Below are 17,159 nucleotides of genomic sequence, written 5' to 3'. Positions count from 1 at the left end.
TCTTGGAAGGTTTAATACATACATTGTCTATCCAACTGGGGACACCCAGTTTGGGTAAAATAACGTTTAGATAATTTATTGGGAGAAACAAATATGACCTATTTGACTATAATTAAATTATCAGATAAATAGGGTGAGGTATGATCCTAAGTTTGTGAAGTGTTCCTTAAAAACAAAACTGGAAGTTGGCAGAATTGAAGAATGATTCCAGCTAATCCAATTGTGTCAAAACATGGGTTTGGGCCAAAGCTGATTCCGTTTTGACTGTCACATTTAAGAATTATTAAGACAAGTTAGAACTAATTATTTTCTTATTCATTCAACAAATGGTTCCTCAGCATTTGCTGTCATCTAGACATGACTGGATATAGTGCAGAGTCCGTAACAGCGCTGTCTAGTAGAAGTTTCAGAGAGGATGGAAATGCCTTATGTCTATGTGCTTCAGTGTCAGCCGCCAGCCATCTGTGGCTAGTGAACACTTGAAATGTGCTGCTGAGGAATTACTTTTTAATTTAATTTAATTTTAAATAACTTAAATTTAAATAGCCACGTGTAGCTAGTGGTTAAGTACTTGGCAATACAAGTCCTTAGGAATGCAAGGACTATACTTTAGACGTATTTTCAACGAAAGTAATGCAAGTATTGATACTTAAATTAATCCTGGAACATGAATAGTTTATCTACATTTCCATTTATACTTTACTGTATGTGAGAATGTTTAAAACATGTACAAAAAAGATATTAAAAAATACAGGCATACAGGCAAACATAAGTACTCTGTTTAATGCCACTTTCTTTCTGTGCAAGTGACAGCGCCAATGACAAATATTAAGTAATTAATGTCCGAAATACCACTAAGAAAGGTTAAATATTTTCATGCTGCTCTTGTGGATCCGAAAGCAAAGATACCGAGACAAGAAGTGAATGATGTGACGGTATTATTCTCAAGTCAATGGAAAAGTCAGGAATTGAGAGGAAGCCAATACCCTGGATCTGTCAGCTTTGGCAGTTAAAACTAAATAACACTGGCTACATCTTACAAAACAGTTTCAGGCCAGCTCTTAGTTTTTTTAACAAATACTGTCTCATTACCGTAATCAGAGTTGGCTAAAAGGAGTAACTAACACCATCCACACTGGACACACGCTCAATGGTCTGCATGGGATAAACTCAGGATGTATAATACATTGCACAAACTTGAATATTTAATGTGATGATTTGTCCCCCAACCAAGTCCGCTCACATTTGCAAGACCGAGGTATAACTTACAGACTAGCTGTGTTATGTGATGCTGACTCTGTATATGCAATGGATAAATGTTATACATACGTGACACACAGTGTTTATGTATCAGAACTCAAGTAAAAATAAGCACAGTTAGGGCCCTTGCAGAAGTTCTCAAGCTTTCAGTTTGCCTAAGTATCCCCTGGGCACACAATGCAAATATTGACCCCTGGGCCCCACCCCAGACATCCTGACCCAGGAGACCCCAGAGGCCGTCTGCAGCTCACACTGTTTAGAACACTTCTTACAAAGGGCAGCCTGTCGCAGCCCTCGTTTTACAGATGAGGACAAGGAATCGTAAATTGCTTCAAGTCCTGAGGCTGTGGAGCCTGTTCCTGCCATTTCCCACTTGTGCCTGGTGGGGGCGGGCAGGCTACGTCTGGAAGTAGTGAGGCAGCTTGCACGCAGTAGGCCCTCCAGGGCTGCACGAGGCCCGCCCCAGGCCGCCTAGCCTATTGCGTGGCCCCTAAACATATGCACAGACTGGACCGCCCTTGGATCCTGGGGGCTGGGGAGGTTAAGGAACGCTGTTGTAGGAGGTAGGGAACGACAATTAACCAACTCCCTTGCGATGTTGCTTTGGAGACCAGACCACAGCCCCCTATGAGAGACCTCTGTTGTCGAAGGCTTTTATTTTAAAGAGTATCGTTTATTAATTTTGCAATCATATCAGTCCATGATTCCAATTTCTTACTATTAGAAACAGTGCAGTGACGAACATCTTTATTTTTTTTCTTAATTGAAGTATAGTTGATTTTTGATGTTGTGTTAGTTTCTGGTATACAGCAAAGTGATTCCTTTATACATATATGTATATATAGACACATATATAAATATATTCTTTTTCAGGTTCTTTTCCATTATAGTTTATTACAAGATATTGAACATAGTTCCCTGGGCTATACAGTAGGACCTTATTGTTTATCTGTTTTATATAGAGTAGTTTGTATCTGCTAATCCCAAACTCCTAATTTATCCCTGACCCCCCTTTCCCCTGTGGTAACCATAAGTTTGTTTTCTATGTCTGTGAGTCTTTTCTGTTTTGTAAATAAGTTCATTATATTATTTCCTTAGATTCCACATATAAGAGATATCATATGATATTTGTCTTTCTCTATATGACTTACTTCACTTAGTATGATAATCTCTAGGTCCATCCTTGTTGCTGCAAATGGCATTATTTCCTTCTTTTTTATTGCCGAGTAATATTCCATTGTGTATATATACCACATCTTCTTTATCTATTCCTCTGTCGATGGACATTCAGGTTGCTTCCATGTCTTGGCTATTGTAAATAGTGCTGCTATGAACATCGGGATACATGTATGTATTTGAATTAGAGTTTTCTCCAGATATATGCCCAGGAGTGGGATTGCTGGGTCACATGGTTAACTCTATTTTTAGTTTTTTAAGGAACCTCCATACTGTTCTCCATAGTGGCTGCACCAATTTACATTCCCACCAACAGTGTAGGAGGGTTCCTTCTTCACACTCTTCCCAGCATTTATTATTTGTAGACTTTTTTTTTTTTTTTGGCTATGTTGGGTCGTCGTTGCTGCGTGTGGGCTTTCTCTAGTTGTGGCGAGCAGGGGCTATACTCTTCGTTGCGGTGCGCGGGCTTCTCATTGCCGTGGCTTCTCTTGTTGCAGAGCACAGGCTCTAGGCGTGTGGGCTCCGGTAGTTGCAGCACGCAAGCTCAGTAGTGTGGCTCACGGGCTTAGTTGCTTTGTGGCATGTGGGATCTTCCCGGACCAGGGAAGTCCCTATTTGTAGAGTTTTTGAGGATGACCATTCTGACTGGTTGTACATGTTTTTTTTTTTTGGCTGCACCGTGTGGCTTGTGGGATCTTAATTCCCAGACCAGAGATCGAACCCGGGTCCTCTGCCATGAAAGCACGGAGTGCTAACCACTGGACGGCCAGGGAATTCCCTGGTCGAACGTCTTTATCTTTGCATGTGCAGGGTGCTAGCACATCTCTGGAACAGCATGCCTGGATGCTGTACTGAAGGGCAATGGGTCTACTTTTTTTGTTGTTGGCTATTGCCAAAGTGTCCCCCAAGGGTCGGCACTGATTTAGACTGCCACCCCAGGTAGATGAGGTTGCCTCTGTCCCCGAATTCTCAGCAACTCTAGGAGGTATAAATCCATCTAGGGTATTTCTGAAAGTATTTGATGCTTAGCTAGTTTCAGTGGTATTCTAACACAAATTAGTCACGTCTGTTACACATCCCACATCTGCTTTTTTTCAAACCTTTGCCTGGTGCGGGATTGTTAGAGTGTAAAAATGATTTTATGAGTGCAATTTTCCAGTGTGAAATATCAATACATTATTTTCTCAAATTTAACAATAAGTTACACTTAACAAAGTTTTAAAATTTAGGCTGAAGTCCTTATTTAAAAACCAATAATTAGCTTGGGGATTCAAAGCAGTAAACAAATACACATCGTGAGTTTACTAATTGTTCTCCCTGGATGCTAAAGGCGATCTTGAGCATCCTCTATAAATCCTTTGGGCACCATCGATAAACCCAGTGGTTTCAGGAGTGATGGACCTGAGAACTGGGTTGCAAATCCCCCTGTGAATCAAATTCATGCTCTTGTTCACTCCCTTCATTTGCTGGGTTACTTCTTGTCCAAAAGAACCCAAACAAAGAAATGTCGCTCAGGTCACATGAAACAAGAGATTTTCGTTTCCCTCTTTAATCCTGCTGCTTTGGTGAGATAGTACGAAGATAAGTCGAAAGGACACATATTCTTTTAAAAAGTCATTTTCCTGCTTCTTGTTGGCAAAAATCTCAGTGATAATCAGAGGAACTGCATTTGAAGGCAAGGAATGTTAGAACCAAAAGGCACCGTGAAAATTTCGCTTTGCAGGTGAGTACAGGGTGGCCCAGAGGACGGCGGGAATGTCTAGCTTGACATGTCCAAGGCTGGGCCCCTGCTCATGCCGGGCAGCACCTTGCCAGCCCCCCAGCCTCCAGCCCTGCTCCTCCATCGCCATAGGCCTTTGTGGCTGTTAATTGAGCAAGGAGAGTGGGACATGCCCCGGGTGCCAAAAGGTTCAGACGGATACTGAAAAAACTCGCTCCCCCTCCTGTCCCCAGCAGCCTAGTTCTCCACTCTGGAAGCAACAAACTCGACCCCTTCCTAGGTTTTCTTCCAGGGGCTTTCTGTGCCTGAACCAGCAAGGATGCGTGGAGCATTTTCTCCTGGTGCACCCTCCCGCCGGTTTCTTCTGATCACACAAATGGTAGTGCACTAAGGCTGTTCTGCCTGCTGCTTTTTTTTTTTCTCTTAGCTGTATGGCTTGAAGGTTACGCCCCAACAAGTGGATAGACCTACCTTGCTCCTTTGAATCTCTCCATGATATTCTGTAGTTGATGTATGGTAGTTTATATAAATGGATCCTGATTGACAGACGGTGAGTTGTTCCAATGTTTAGCTCTTGCTGCAAAGAGTAACATTTGTTTAAAAAACCAAGTTTTTCTGTTCTCTGGACTTTGAGAGGGATGCAGGCCTGCAGCAGAAGTGTCCATGATGACGGCAGAAACAAAACACTGGTTGAAATGCTGTTAATCTAATCACAATGCACGGCCATGTCCTGGAGCCCAGCTCCTTTGGCTCGGCATGTTCTCAGAGGTTCTGTGAGCATCTGAAATAACTCCCAGTGCTGACGGTGGTGACCACTGTCTTTTGAGGTATTTTCATAGAATATTCCTCTTCGGGGCTGAAATCTTCTATTGTACACGTCCTGGCTATGTAAGTGAAAGGGGCTGCTATCGACACCACCATTTCATATTTCTTGGGGTTTAGTACAAGTTGCATCCTGCAGTCGCTGCTTTTTAGAGTCTCACGTCTTAGTGTGAATGCTGCTGATGGGAGCACATGTGTCCCAGAATGAATGGCACATCAATGTACCCACAACTTCAGTAGACAGAGTTGGACAAGATAGTGAGGGTGCATCCAGATAGGAATTTGCCAGGTGAATTTTGGGTTCAGAAGTGGTCATGAGACCACACACACAGCAAATATTTTTTAGTGGCTCTTATGGCCTGGCACTGTGTTAGGCCACCCTGTAGGAGTGAGGAACAGGGCTGGCAGGGGCCCCAACCAGCAGTGACAACAGAGCAGGGCCCCCGGCCTCATTTGGGGGGTGAATTGTATCAGTCAGGATCCTCCAGAGAAACAACCGATGTAGAAATGCCAATACCTAAAGAGATGTATTGCAGGGAATTGGCTTATGCTATTGTGGGCTGCCTGGCAAATCGGAAATCTTAAGGCAGGCCGTCAGGAAGGGCAGGCTGGAATTCATGTTCACAGGCAGGATTTCTTCTTCCTCAGGGAAACCTCAGTTCTCTTCTTAAGGTCTTTCAACTGATTGGATGAGACCCACACAGATTATCCAGGAAAATCTCCTTTACCTCGAGTCAACGGATTGTAGATGTTAGTCACATCTACAAAATACTGTTGCAGAAACACCTAGATTAGTGTTTGTTTGAGCAACTGGGGACAATAATCCAGCCAGGTGGACACATAAGATCTCCAAAGTAATATGTTATTATGTGAAAAATCTAAGCATGGAGCAATAGTGTGTGAGTTTCCTAGGGCTGCCATATAAGCTACCACAAGCTTGATGACTTAATAGAAATTTATTGTCTCACGATTCTGAGGGCCAGAAGTCTGAAATCAAGGTGTCAGCAGGGCCAAGCTCCCTTTGAAGGCTCTGGGGGAAAATCCTTGCTTGCTGCTATTAGCTTCTGCAGGTGGTTGCCCGCAATCCTTAGCATCCCTTGGCACAGGGACCATTCCATTCTCCTCCTCTATCTTCACATGGCCTCCTTCCCTGTCTCTCCTCTCTCTCTCTGTGTCCCAAACCTCCCTCTCCTTTCTCTTATAAAGACATTTTCAATCTTATAAGTCCAGTCATTGGTTGTAGGGCCCACCCTAAGTGCAGGATGCTCTTATCTTGACATCCTTAACTTAATCACATCTGCAAAGACCCTATTTCCAAATAAGGTCGCGTTCACAGGTACTGGAGGTTAGGACTTAGACATGTCTATTTGGGGGCCATTATTTAGCCCTCTACAAATATATATGATACTACTTCTGTTGTGCAACCAAAAGGAATTTGTGTGTTGGTGCATGTATATAAATCTTTTGAGAAGATACTCAAGATATGCATGACAGTGGTTATTTTTGGGGGGCAGTGAAGAGGTTTTTTTTTTCTTCAGATTTATTACTTATTTATTTAATTTATTTTTGGCTGTGTTGGGTCTTAGTTGTGGCACGCGGGATCTTCGTTGAGGCACGCAGGATCTTTCCTTGTGGCGCACGGGCTTCTCTCTAGTTGTGGTGTGCAGGTTTTCTCTTCTCTAGTTGTGGCTTGCAGGCTCCAGGGCGTGTGGGCTCTGTAGTTTGCGGCACTCAGGCTCAGTAGTTGTGGCACTTGGGCTTAGTTGCCCTGCGGCATGTGGGATCTTAGTTCCCTGACCAGGGATTGAATCTGCGTCCCCTGCATTGTAAGGTGGATTCTTTACCACTGGACCACCAGGGAAGTCCCTGAAGAGGTTTTTAATGATCAGTTTATGGCCTTGTGAATATTTGAAAAATTTTACCTTGTGCATGTATAAATTTATATAAAATACTGTTTCCTGAGTTATCTAGCTTTTAAGCTCATGGATTACTTTGATCTTTGTTACAGTTTAATGTGTTTTTTAAAACTCAAATTTTATAAAAATTTTCTGTAATAAAAATATTCAGGCCCTAGTCTCCCCTCAATATATTCTGATTTCTTTGTTGTGGAGAAATATTAAAGAAGACATAAATAAAAAAGACTGTTTGTTGGGAATTCCCTGGCGGTCCAGTGGTTAGGACTCTGAGCTTTCACTGCTGAGGGTGCGGGTTCGATCCCTGGTCAGGGAAATAAGATCCCTTAAGCCGTATGCGTGGCCAAAAGAAAGACTGTTTATGAGCTGGAATATTTGCTATTTTTAAGATGTCAACATCCCCAACTCGATCTAAGGATTTAACACACTCCCAATCAAAATCTCAGCATACTTAAAAAAAAAGAAATTGACAAGCTAATTCTAAAAGGACTTGGAATCATCAAGACAATCTCAAGGGACTTCCCCGGTGGTCCAGTGGTTAAGAATCCGTCTTGCAATGCAGGAGACACTGGTTCGATCCCTGGTCGGGGAACTAAGATCCCACATCCCACATGCCACAGGGCAACTGAGCCCGTGAGCCACAACTACTGAGCCTGCGCGCTTTGGAGCCTGAGCACCACAACTAGAGAGAAACCTGCATACTGCAACTAAGGGCCTGCGTGCCACAACTAAGACCTGACGCAGCCAAAAATAAATAAATAAATATTTTTTTTAAAAAAAGACAGTCTCAAAAAAGAACAAGGTAGGAGGACTCACAATTCAAAGTCTGGCTAGTTCACTGCTGTGGCCCCACTGTGTAGAGAGGGCTCGGGCACAAAAGACACTCGAAAACTTGTTGAATGAATGAAGAAGGTACTTCCTGTCACTCAAAGGTGAAGATGGCCAGGGAAGGACTCGGGTACAGTGGGGCTGCGGCAGGAGAGACTTAGAGGCCAGGGCTCATCCACGGGCTTTGTGTAGGCTGCCTCAGACCACCTGCCAGAGAAGCAGCAGCAGATTGGAGCTGACTTCTGATGCTTTCACTGCATGGGGGACACATCTCAACCTCATCCTCATCCTCACGTGGAGGAGACAAAGACCAGATTCAGGGTCCACGGCTGAGACAGTGGTATGAGCAGTTTATGTACTGCCATGGGACCTGCAAAAGGATGGCAGGTGCAGTGTGTACCAGGGATAGTACGTACCAGGGGACTATTCACCATGGGGCACTGTGTACCAGGGGACAGTGTGTACCAGGGATAGTATGTAGCAGGGGACTGTTCACCATGGGGCACTGTGTACCAGGGGACAGCATGACCCAGCGGCAATGTGTACCAGGGGACAGCATGTACAAGGGGACAGTATGTACTAGGGACAATGTGTATCGGGGGACACTACATGCCAGCCTGCAGCCCGGCCCATTTACTTGTAGCGACATTAGCATGATTCCTTCTGATCGAAGTTTATCACTCTTTTTGGTTTGAAAAATCCCATGAAAACGTTCAAACATTTTTCTGACTCTGACATGAATTGCCAAAATGTCCATGGAAAGAATTACCCCAACTTCCCGCGTCCCCCAGGTGTACACAACCTACCTCTCACTTTCACAGGCTCATTCAGGCCTTTTCAGCTTGATGACCTCCTGCGAGTACATGAGGGTTTCTTGGTTTATTTAATTTGTGTATTGTTCTTTAATTGTTTCTTGATTTAAATTCCTTCCCATCGGGGTATAAACCCTCAAGGGTGGGAATGGAATTGGTACGTCCCTAAATCCACCACACCACCTGGCACAGAACAGTAACCCCAGACTTAGCCATAAAAATGAATAGTTTGAAGGTAGGCATGGGGCAAATTCATCCCAAGAAAGAGCATATTAGTGATTTTAACCCCTCAAGTCCTCAATTAAATTAAAAATCAGTTTAGAAGGCCCTGGTAAAAGTTGGGTGACTATGTGAAACCAGCCCTCACGCACCGTGCGTGGGAATGCAAATGTCTTCATTGTTTCTGGAAAGTAATTTGCTAATGCGATTCCAGATCCTTAACACCAGTCACGCCCTTCTGTTATCCATTTGCCTAAGGAAAAAAAAATCAGAGATGCACAGAAAGATTTATTTATGTCCTGATTTGTTCACTGCAGTAGAGCTTATAATTAAACTGGAAACAGCTCAGTCCATCAGTGGGCAGCTGACTTAAATGGAGCGTGCTGTGCTCATCCAAGGAGACTCTCTATGATCCTTAAAATACAAGTTTTAGGAGATCTTTTTAAATGACATGCTGGAAACCATGTGTAATGTTAGATAAAAAATGCAGATTAGATAAACACAAGCAGTGTGGTCTCAATAGTATAAAAATATCTATATAGGTGCATCGAAAAAAAGAGTGGAGAGAAACAATAAAAATACTTTATGTGAGATTAAAATTAGTTTTTTTTTTTTCTTTTTTTTTTTTAAATTTATTTATTTATTTATATTTATTTTTGACTGTATTGGGTCTTCGTTTCTGTGCGAGGGCTTTCTCTAGTTGTGGCAAGTGGGGGCCACTCTTCATCGCGGTGCATGGGCCTCTCACTATCGTGGCCTCTCTTGTTGCGGAGCACAGGCTCCAGACGCGCAGGCTCAGTAGCTGTGGCTCAAGGGCCTAGTCGCTCCGCGGCATGTGGAATCTTCCCAGACCAGGGCTCGAACCCATGTCCCCTGCATTAGCAGGCAGATTCTCAACCACTGCGCCACCAGGGAAGCCCTAAAATTAGTTTCTTGATGCTTCTTATACTTGTCTGTATTTTCCAAGATTTCTGTGATGAGTACACATTACGCTTCTGGTCAGCATTTCTGAACTCAGATGCTCAAATTCGGACAGTTGGGTGGCAGGGTGGCAGGAGTGGGAGGGGGCAGACTCGAGAAGAACAGACTTTTTGAGTAAGAGTGGTAGAAATTATGAGAGGGAAGAAAAGTGAAGAGGTGCTGGTTTAATTTTTTAAAAAATCATTAAAAATTGTGCACCAGAACAAAGAAAGCTGTTGCATCTTAATAAGTTACAGCCCGTCAAATTTTTCTTTTCATGAATTTTAATGCAGGAGAGGTAGCATTAAAATGCAACAAGTAGCGGGACTTCCCTGGTGGTCCAGTGGCTAAGGCTCTGTGCTCCCAGTGTAGGGGGCCGGGGTTCGTTCCCTAGTAAGGGAACTAGATCCCACATGCCGCAACTAAGAGATTGCATGCTGCAACTAAAGATCCCGCACGCAGTGACAAAGATTCTTCGCTCCGCAACTAAGACCCGGCGCAGCCAAAGGAAAAAAAAAAAAAGCAGCAAGTGGTAAGTATCACAACTAGAAGAATTAAGGAGACAACAGTTGCCGCTGAGACTCTCAGGCATCTTTCTGAGAAATCACAGACCCAGTGGGCATGAAAGTGTGAGGCCTCGGACCAGACCCTGGCACTTTTGATGTCTTGATGGAGCATCTTGTTTCCCGGGCAGGATGTATCTGTATGCTTGGCTCCCTAGCCCTGGTTCTGGGGAGAGCGCCCACCTCCCTTTGGGGTGCCAACCCTCACCCTCTCCGTGTGGTTGTGTGTGCGTTGGCTGTGGGGCTGGACATGCATCCTGGGAGCTTATGCAGCTCCTGGCTTGGGGGTGGCCGTGACTCAAGTGGGGGCAGTTACAGCCCTCCCCCAGCCTTCACCTAAGGACCCTGCGGGAGGGTCTTGCTTCCTCTGAGGTGGCTAAATTGGAGGGATATTCGTCATGCCCATCCCCCCGCCGCCCCTTGATAAGCGTGTCTACTGAGAGACCCTGAAGCCAGCACACAGAGAAAGGCAGGCTAAGAAGGAGAGAATGAGAAATAGAGAAAAATAGAGAGAAACCTGGGACAAACCCAGAGTATCCACAGGGGCCTTCCTAGTTGGGACATCCCCTTGGTGGCCCAAGCTAGTCTGAATTGGGTTTCTGCCCCCTCCCGTCAACCCAAGACTCATTTCAACTTCCCATCAAACATTTGTAAAACTTGATGTTCTAGGCCACAAAGAATATCAAATTCCAAAAGTGGAAACCATATGGGCCCCATTCTCTGATCACGAGGTAATAAAACAGGAGACTAACCAAAAAGGGGGGCTGTCTAGAAAGAATCTAAACAAACACATCACAGGAGCAGACATCAGCGTCAACAGGCACCTCAGAAGATGCTCCGTGTCACTGCTCATTAGGGACATGCACGTTAAAACCACACCTCTGCCGAGCAGAGACAATTTAGAAGGCTGACAATAGCAAGTTCTGGTGAGGGTGTGGGGAAGCTGGAACCTGCACACGCTGCTGGGGGGAAGGCAAAATGGTTCAGCCGCTCTGGGGATCAGTTTGGCAGTTTCTTAAAAGTACATAGACACTTACCATATGACCCGGAAATCCCCCTACGTATCTATCCAAGAGAATTGGAAACACATGTCCACATGAATCTTGTACGTGAATGCTCATAGCAGCTTCATTCGGAAGAGCCAAATGCCCGTCAGCTGGTAAATGAATAAACAAGTTTTGGTACAACCATCCTAGGGGTGGCTGCTCGGCAACTAAAAGGAAGGGATTACTGATGAAAGAAATAACACGGACACGTCTCAACGTCTTACGCTCAGTGAAAGAAGCCAGACACAAAGGACTACATATATATGCTTTCATTTCTATGAAATTCTAGAAAAGGCAAAACTTACAGACACAGGAAGCAGATCAGTGGCTGCCTGAGCCAGGGGTGGGGGGTGGGGGCTGTCTGCAGGAGGCACGTGGGGATTTTTGGCAGGATGCTCCCCAAACTGGACTGGGGATGTGGTCCTAAAGTCTTTCTTCACTGTCCTAGGATTTCCTCTGCCTCTCTCATGGGACAACCATACAACAGAATGTCTTATGGTCATAAAAAGTGCTGTAGAATTTTTTTTTTTTTCTTGTCCTGGGCAGACAGACGTGTTAAGTTTTTAAAAAAGCAGACTATAAAGTTATATACACAAAATGATTCCATGTTTGTTAACTATGTCCACAAAAGGCTGGAAATACATTTGTCTAATTTTTGCTTATTTTTAAAAATCGTGTCTGCTCAAAGAATGTGTATTGCTTACATAATGAACAAATAGAAAAGGTATTTGTAAGAAAGCCTGGAGAGGGACTTCCCTGGTGGTCCAGTGGTTAAGGCTCTGCACTCCCAATGCAGGGGGCCTGGGTTCATTCCCTGGTCAGGGAACTAGATCCCGCATGCCGCAACTGAAAGATGCCGCACATGGCAACGGGGATCCCGTGTGCCGCAACTAAGACCCGGCGCAGCCAAATAAAAAAAAAAACAGAAAGTCTGGTTTTTTCTTTCATCATCTTCTGTGTCCTAACACTTAATCATGGTGGTGGTTGCACAACTATATACATTTACCAAAACGGATAGAACTGTTTAAAATGGGTGTATTTTATTGTATTTAAGCTATATCCCCCAAAGCAGAAACTAGTGAAACTGGAGAAATCTGAATAAGGTTTGTGGATTGTATCAATGTCTATTTCCTGGTTGTGATATTGTGCTATAATTATGCAAGATGTCAACTTTGAGAGAGGCTGGCAACCACCAGAAGCTGGAAGAGGCAACGAAGAGTCCTCTTCTAGAGCCTTCGGAGGGAATGTGCCCCTGCCGACACCTTGATTTCAGACTTCTGGTGTCTGGAACCATGAGAGGATAAATTTCTGTAGTTTTAAGCCATGTGGTTTGCTGTACTTTGTTATAGCAGCCCCGGGAAACTCATACAGAGGACTTTGAGCCCCTGATGGTTGTGACATTTGAATCATTGTGGAGGGATGGTTAGGCAATGAGAGGTGTCAGACTAATTGGTAATCTTTTAGGAAAAAAATAATAAAGTTGTACACTTTACACTGACACAAAAATTTAAAAATATCAGATGGATAAAAGGTTAAATTTTTTAAAAAAGTAAGGCTATGACAGAAGAAAATATAGGAAAGATAAATTTGTTTACTCATGGAAAGTCCTTTCTAAGCATAATACAAATGTCATTAAAATAAAAAAGATGAATAACTATAAAGATGCATTAAAAAGCAAATGCAGGAATTCCTTGTTGGTCCAGTGTTTGGGACTCAGGGCTTTCACTGCCGGGGCCCGGGGTTCCATCCCTGGTCAGGGAATTATGATCTTGCAGGCCTGGTGGTGCAGTCAAAAAAAAAAAACAAAAACAAATGCAGTGCTGAAGCTTGGTTGGGTCTTTGTTTGAAAAAGAAATTTTGGGGACAGCTGGGAAAATTTGAATCTTGATTGAATATTAGATGAGATGGAGAATGATTTTTCATTTTCTCAGGTGTGATAATGGTTTTGCAGCTAGGTAGGAGGCGGGCCTGGTTCTCAGGCGATGTATATTGAGGTATTTAGTGGGGAAATGCCATCAACACCTACAACTTCTTTTCATATGAATCGGCAAAAACAAATTGATAAAACAAATGTGGCAAAATGCTGAGAATTAAGTGGAGAGTACCCTGGTGTTCATGAGCTCTTCCTTCAACTTTGCTGTATGTTTGACATTTTTTATCATGAAAAGGTAGTGAGAAAAATGAAATTATAGGTGGACAGGATGTTAATATCCATGCTTTATTCTTTTTTTTTTTAAATTTTATTTATTTATTTATTTATTTATTGTTTTGGCTGTGTTGGGTCTTCGTTTCTGTGCGTGGTCTTTCTCTAGTTGCGGCGAGCGGGGGCCCCTCTTCATCGCGGTGCATGGGCCTCTCACTGTCGCGGCCTCTCTTGTTGCGGAGCACAGGCTCCAGATGCGCAGGCTCAGTAGTTGTGGCTCACGGGCCTAGTTGCTCCGCGGCATGTGGGATCTTCCCAGACCAGGGCTCGAACCCGTGTCCCCTGCATTGGCAGGCAGATTCTCAACCACTGCGCCACCAGGGAAGCCCATGCTTTATCCTTTATAGAAATAAAAAAAGATATACACTATAATACGTAAAATAGATAAAAAACGAGGACCTACTGTATAGCACAGGGGACTATATTCAATATCTTGTAGTAACTTATAATGGAAAAGAATCTGAAAAAGAATAGATATATATTTTTATGTATAACTTAATCACTATGCTGTACACCTGAAACACTGTAAACCAACTGTACTTCAATTAAAAAAAAAGAAATAAAAAAAAAGAGGTCCTGGGGAATTCCCTGGTGGTCCAGTGGTTAGGACTGTGTGTTCTCACTGCCAAGGGCCCAGGTTCAATCCCTGGTCAGGGAACTAAGATCCCACTAGCTGTGCAGCATGGCCAAAAAAAACAAAAACAAAAACAAAGAGAGACTCCAAGAAAAAAATGGGCAAAGAGACATAAAGAAGCAATTTGCAGAAAAAAAGTTAAGATGGTAAATAAATACACGGAAAAGATGATCCCATCCTAGTAATAACCAAATAAATGCAAATTAAAATATCAATTACAGCACCTATTTTCACCCATCAGATTGTCAACAATTTTTTTTTTCGGGCCCACTTTGCGGCACGCAGGATATGGGGCATGCGCACCGTGCCCACTGCATTGGAAGCACAGAGTCTTAACCACTGGACCACCAGGGAAGACCCAACAGTTTTGTTTTTTTTTTTTAATAAATTTATTTATTTATTTTTGGCTACGTTGGGTCTGCATTGCTGCGCATAGGTTTTCTCTAGTTGCGATGAGCGGGGGCTACTCTTCGTTGCAGTGCGTGGGCTTCTCATCGCGGTGGCTCGTCTTTGTTGCCGAGCACAGGCACGTGGGCCATGTGGCTCATGGGCTTAGCTGCTCCGCGGCACGTGGGATCTTCCCGGACCAGGGCTCGAACCCCTGTCCCCTGCATTGGCAAGCGGATTCTTAACCACTGTACCACCAGAGAAGTCCCGGCCCAACAGTTTTAAAAATTGATACTACAGAAGCATTTAAGGACAGATGGTGAGGACGTAGGGAGGGATACAAGCTCAAGCGTGGGTCGGCTGCATGCAGTCAGCCTTGGCCATCAACAGAGACCGCGAAAGGAGGGGAGAAAACTTCGTTCCAGGGGCCCCATTTGAAAAACAAACACAGTGTTCTTTTTTAAAGTTTTTAAATTTTTATTTATTTATTTTTTAAAAAACATCTATCTTTATTTATTTATTGGCCGAACCATGCGGCATGTGGGATCTTAGTTCCCCGACCAGGGATCGAACCCACGCCCTTGTCAGTGAATGCACGGAGTTCTAACCCCTGGACCACCAGGGAATTCCCCACATTTTTCCTGATTATGAAAGTAAAACAGGGCTTCCCTGGTGGCGCAGTGGTTAAGAATCCGCCTGCCAATGCAGGGGACACGGGTTCAGAGCCCTGGTCTGGGAAGATCCCACATGCCGCGGAGCAACTAAGCCCGGGCGCCACAACTACTGAGCCTGCGCTCTAGAGCCTGCGAGCCACAACTACTGAGCCCACGTGCCACAACTACTGAAGCCGCGCACCTAGAGCCCGTGCTCTGCAACAAGAGAAGCCACTGCAGCGAGAAGCCCGCACACTGCAACGAAGAGTAGCCCCTGCTCACTGCAACTAGAGAAAGCCCGCGTGCAGCAATGAAGACCCAAAGCAGACAAAAATAAATAAATAAAATAAATAAATTTATAAAAAAAAAAAAGAAAGTAAAACATATTCCATAGAAAATACATGAACATTTAGATAAAATAAAGATCACCTAGAAAAAGGGCAATATTAATATACTTATATAATTGCTTCTTCCTTACTATTTTATATGGTTTATAATCTTTATCCTTTCTTCACTTAACATTACACCAGGAGCATTTTCCCGTAAAAAGAAAGTTCTCTGCAAGCGTAATATTACATGATGGCACAGTTGTCCCTGGATAATTGTCATTGTTGAGCACTTACATGCCAGGGACCGTGACGACAGTTTATAGAGATGATCATGTTTAATCCTCGTCTCACACTAGTCCAAGAAGCAGATAAAATTATTATTCCCACTTTAGCAACTTTAGATTTCCTACTTTGGCTTGTGACCCCTTCCTGCATCTTCCGGGCCAGCGGTGCAGCATTGTCTGTTGCTTCCTCTGACCTCTGCTTCCCCCCTCACATCTCCTCCTCTGACTCCCACCCTCCTGCCTTCCTCTTTCACTTATAAGGACAACTGTGATTACATGGGCCAGCCCGGATAATCTGGGATCATCTCCTATCTCAAGGCCCTTACCTTTATCACGTCTGCACAATCACTTTTGCCTTGTAAGGCAGCATATTCACAGGCTCTGGGCTTTCAGACGTGGACATCTCTGGGGGCTGTTATTCTGCCCACCACACTTGCCCACATGACACAGTGTAAGTGATGGAGGCCAGATTCCTCCCTGCTGACACATTGTGATCTATTCAACCTCTGCAAATTGTTGGCTGGTTAGATTATTTCCAGTTGTTTTAACATTGAATAAATAATGCTGGATAAGCATTTTTGAATAGAAAACATTTTGTAATTTGAATTATTTCCTTATGGTATGTTTTCTTGGAGGGAATCTTGGGATCAAAGGGTATAATAATTTCTGTTGCTCTTGATACTAAGGGCTGTCCAAAAAGATTGGCCACTGTCCACCCCCAGTAGCACCATATTTATCAGAGAATTCTAGCTCACATTTTTGTCTTAGAGCAGGAACAGCAAAAAGTGAATCCAGTTGGCATGGAGACCAAGTGCTGAGGCGGAGGACTTCTGCTCAGGTTGGGGGCTGAAAACTGCTGTTCTCAGGTGGAACCTGGCCCATAGATCTCCTTTATTTTGCTTGCACACTTTAAAAAATGTATACATAATTCACCAAGATAAAATTCACCATTTTAAAGTATACGATTCAATGGTTTTTAGTATATTAATAAGGTTGTACAACCATCATCACAGTCAGTTTAGAGCATTTCCACCATCCCCCAAAGAAACTCTGAACCCGTCCGTGGTCACTCTCCCTCCTCCCCCACCCCTCGACCACCCAGCCCCTGGAAACCACTAACCTACTTTCTCTCTCTATGGAGTTGCCTACTCTGGAATTTCATATAAATGGAATCATACAATACGTGGCCTTTTGTGTCTGGCTTCTTTCACTGAGCACCATGTTTTCAAGGTTCACGTTTGGCGTGTGGCGTGTCTGCTTCACCCCTGCGTATGGTGAGTAACACTCCACCACGTGGATGTGTCACGTGTTGCTTATCCACTCATCCACTGATACGACCTTTGCGTTGTT

Source organism: Balaenoptera musculus, chromosome 20 (assembly GCF_009873245.2).
Source record: "Balaenoptera musculus isolate JJ_BM4_2016_0621 chromosome 20, mBalMus1.pri.v3, whole genome shotgun sequence".
Lineage (NCBI taxonomy): Eukaryota > Metazoa > Chordata > Mammalia > Artiodactyla > Balaenopteridae > Balaenoptera > Balaenoptera musculus.
Note: the sequence above shows the minus strand (reverse complement) of the source record.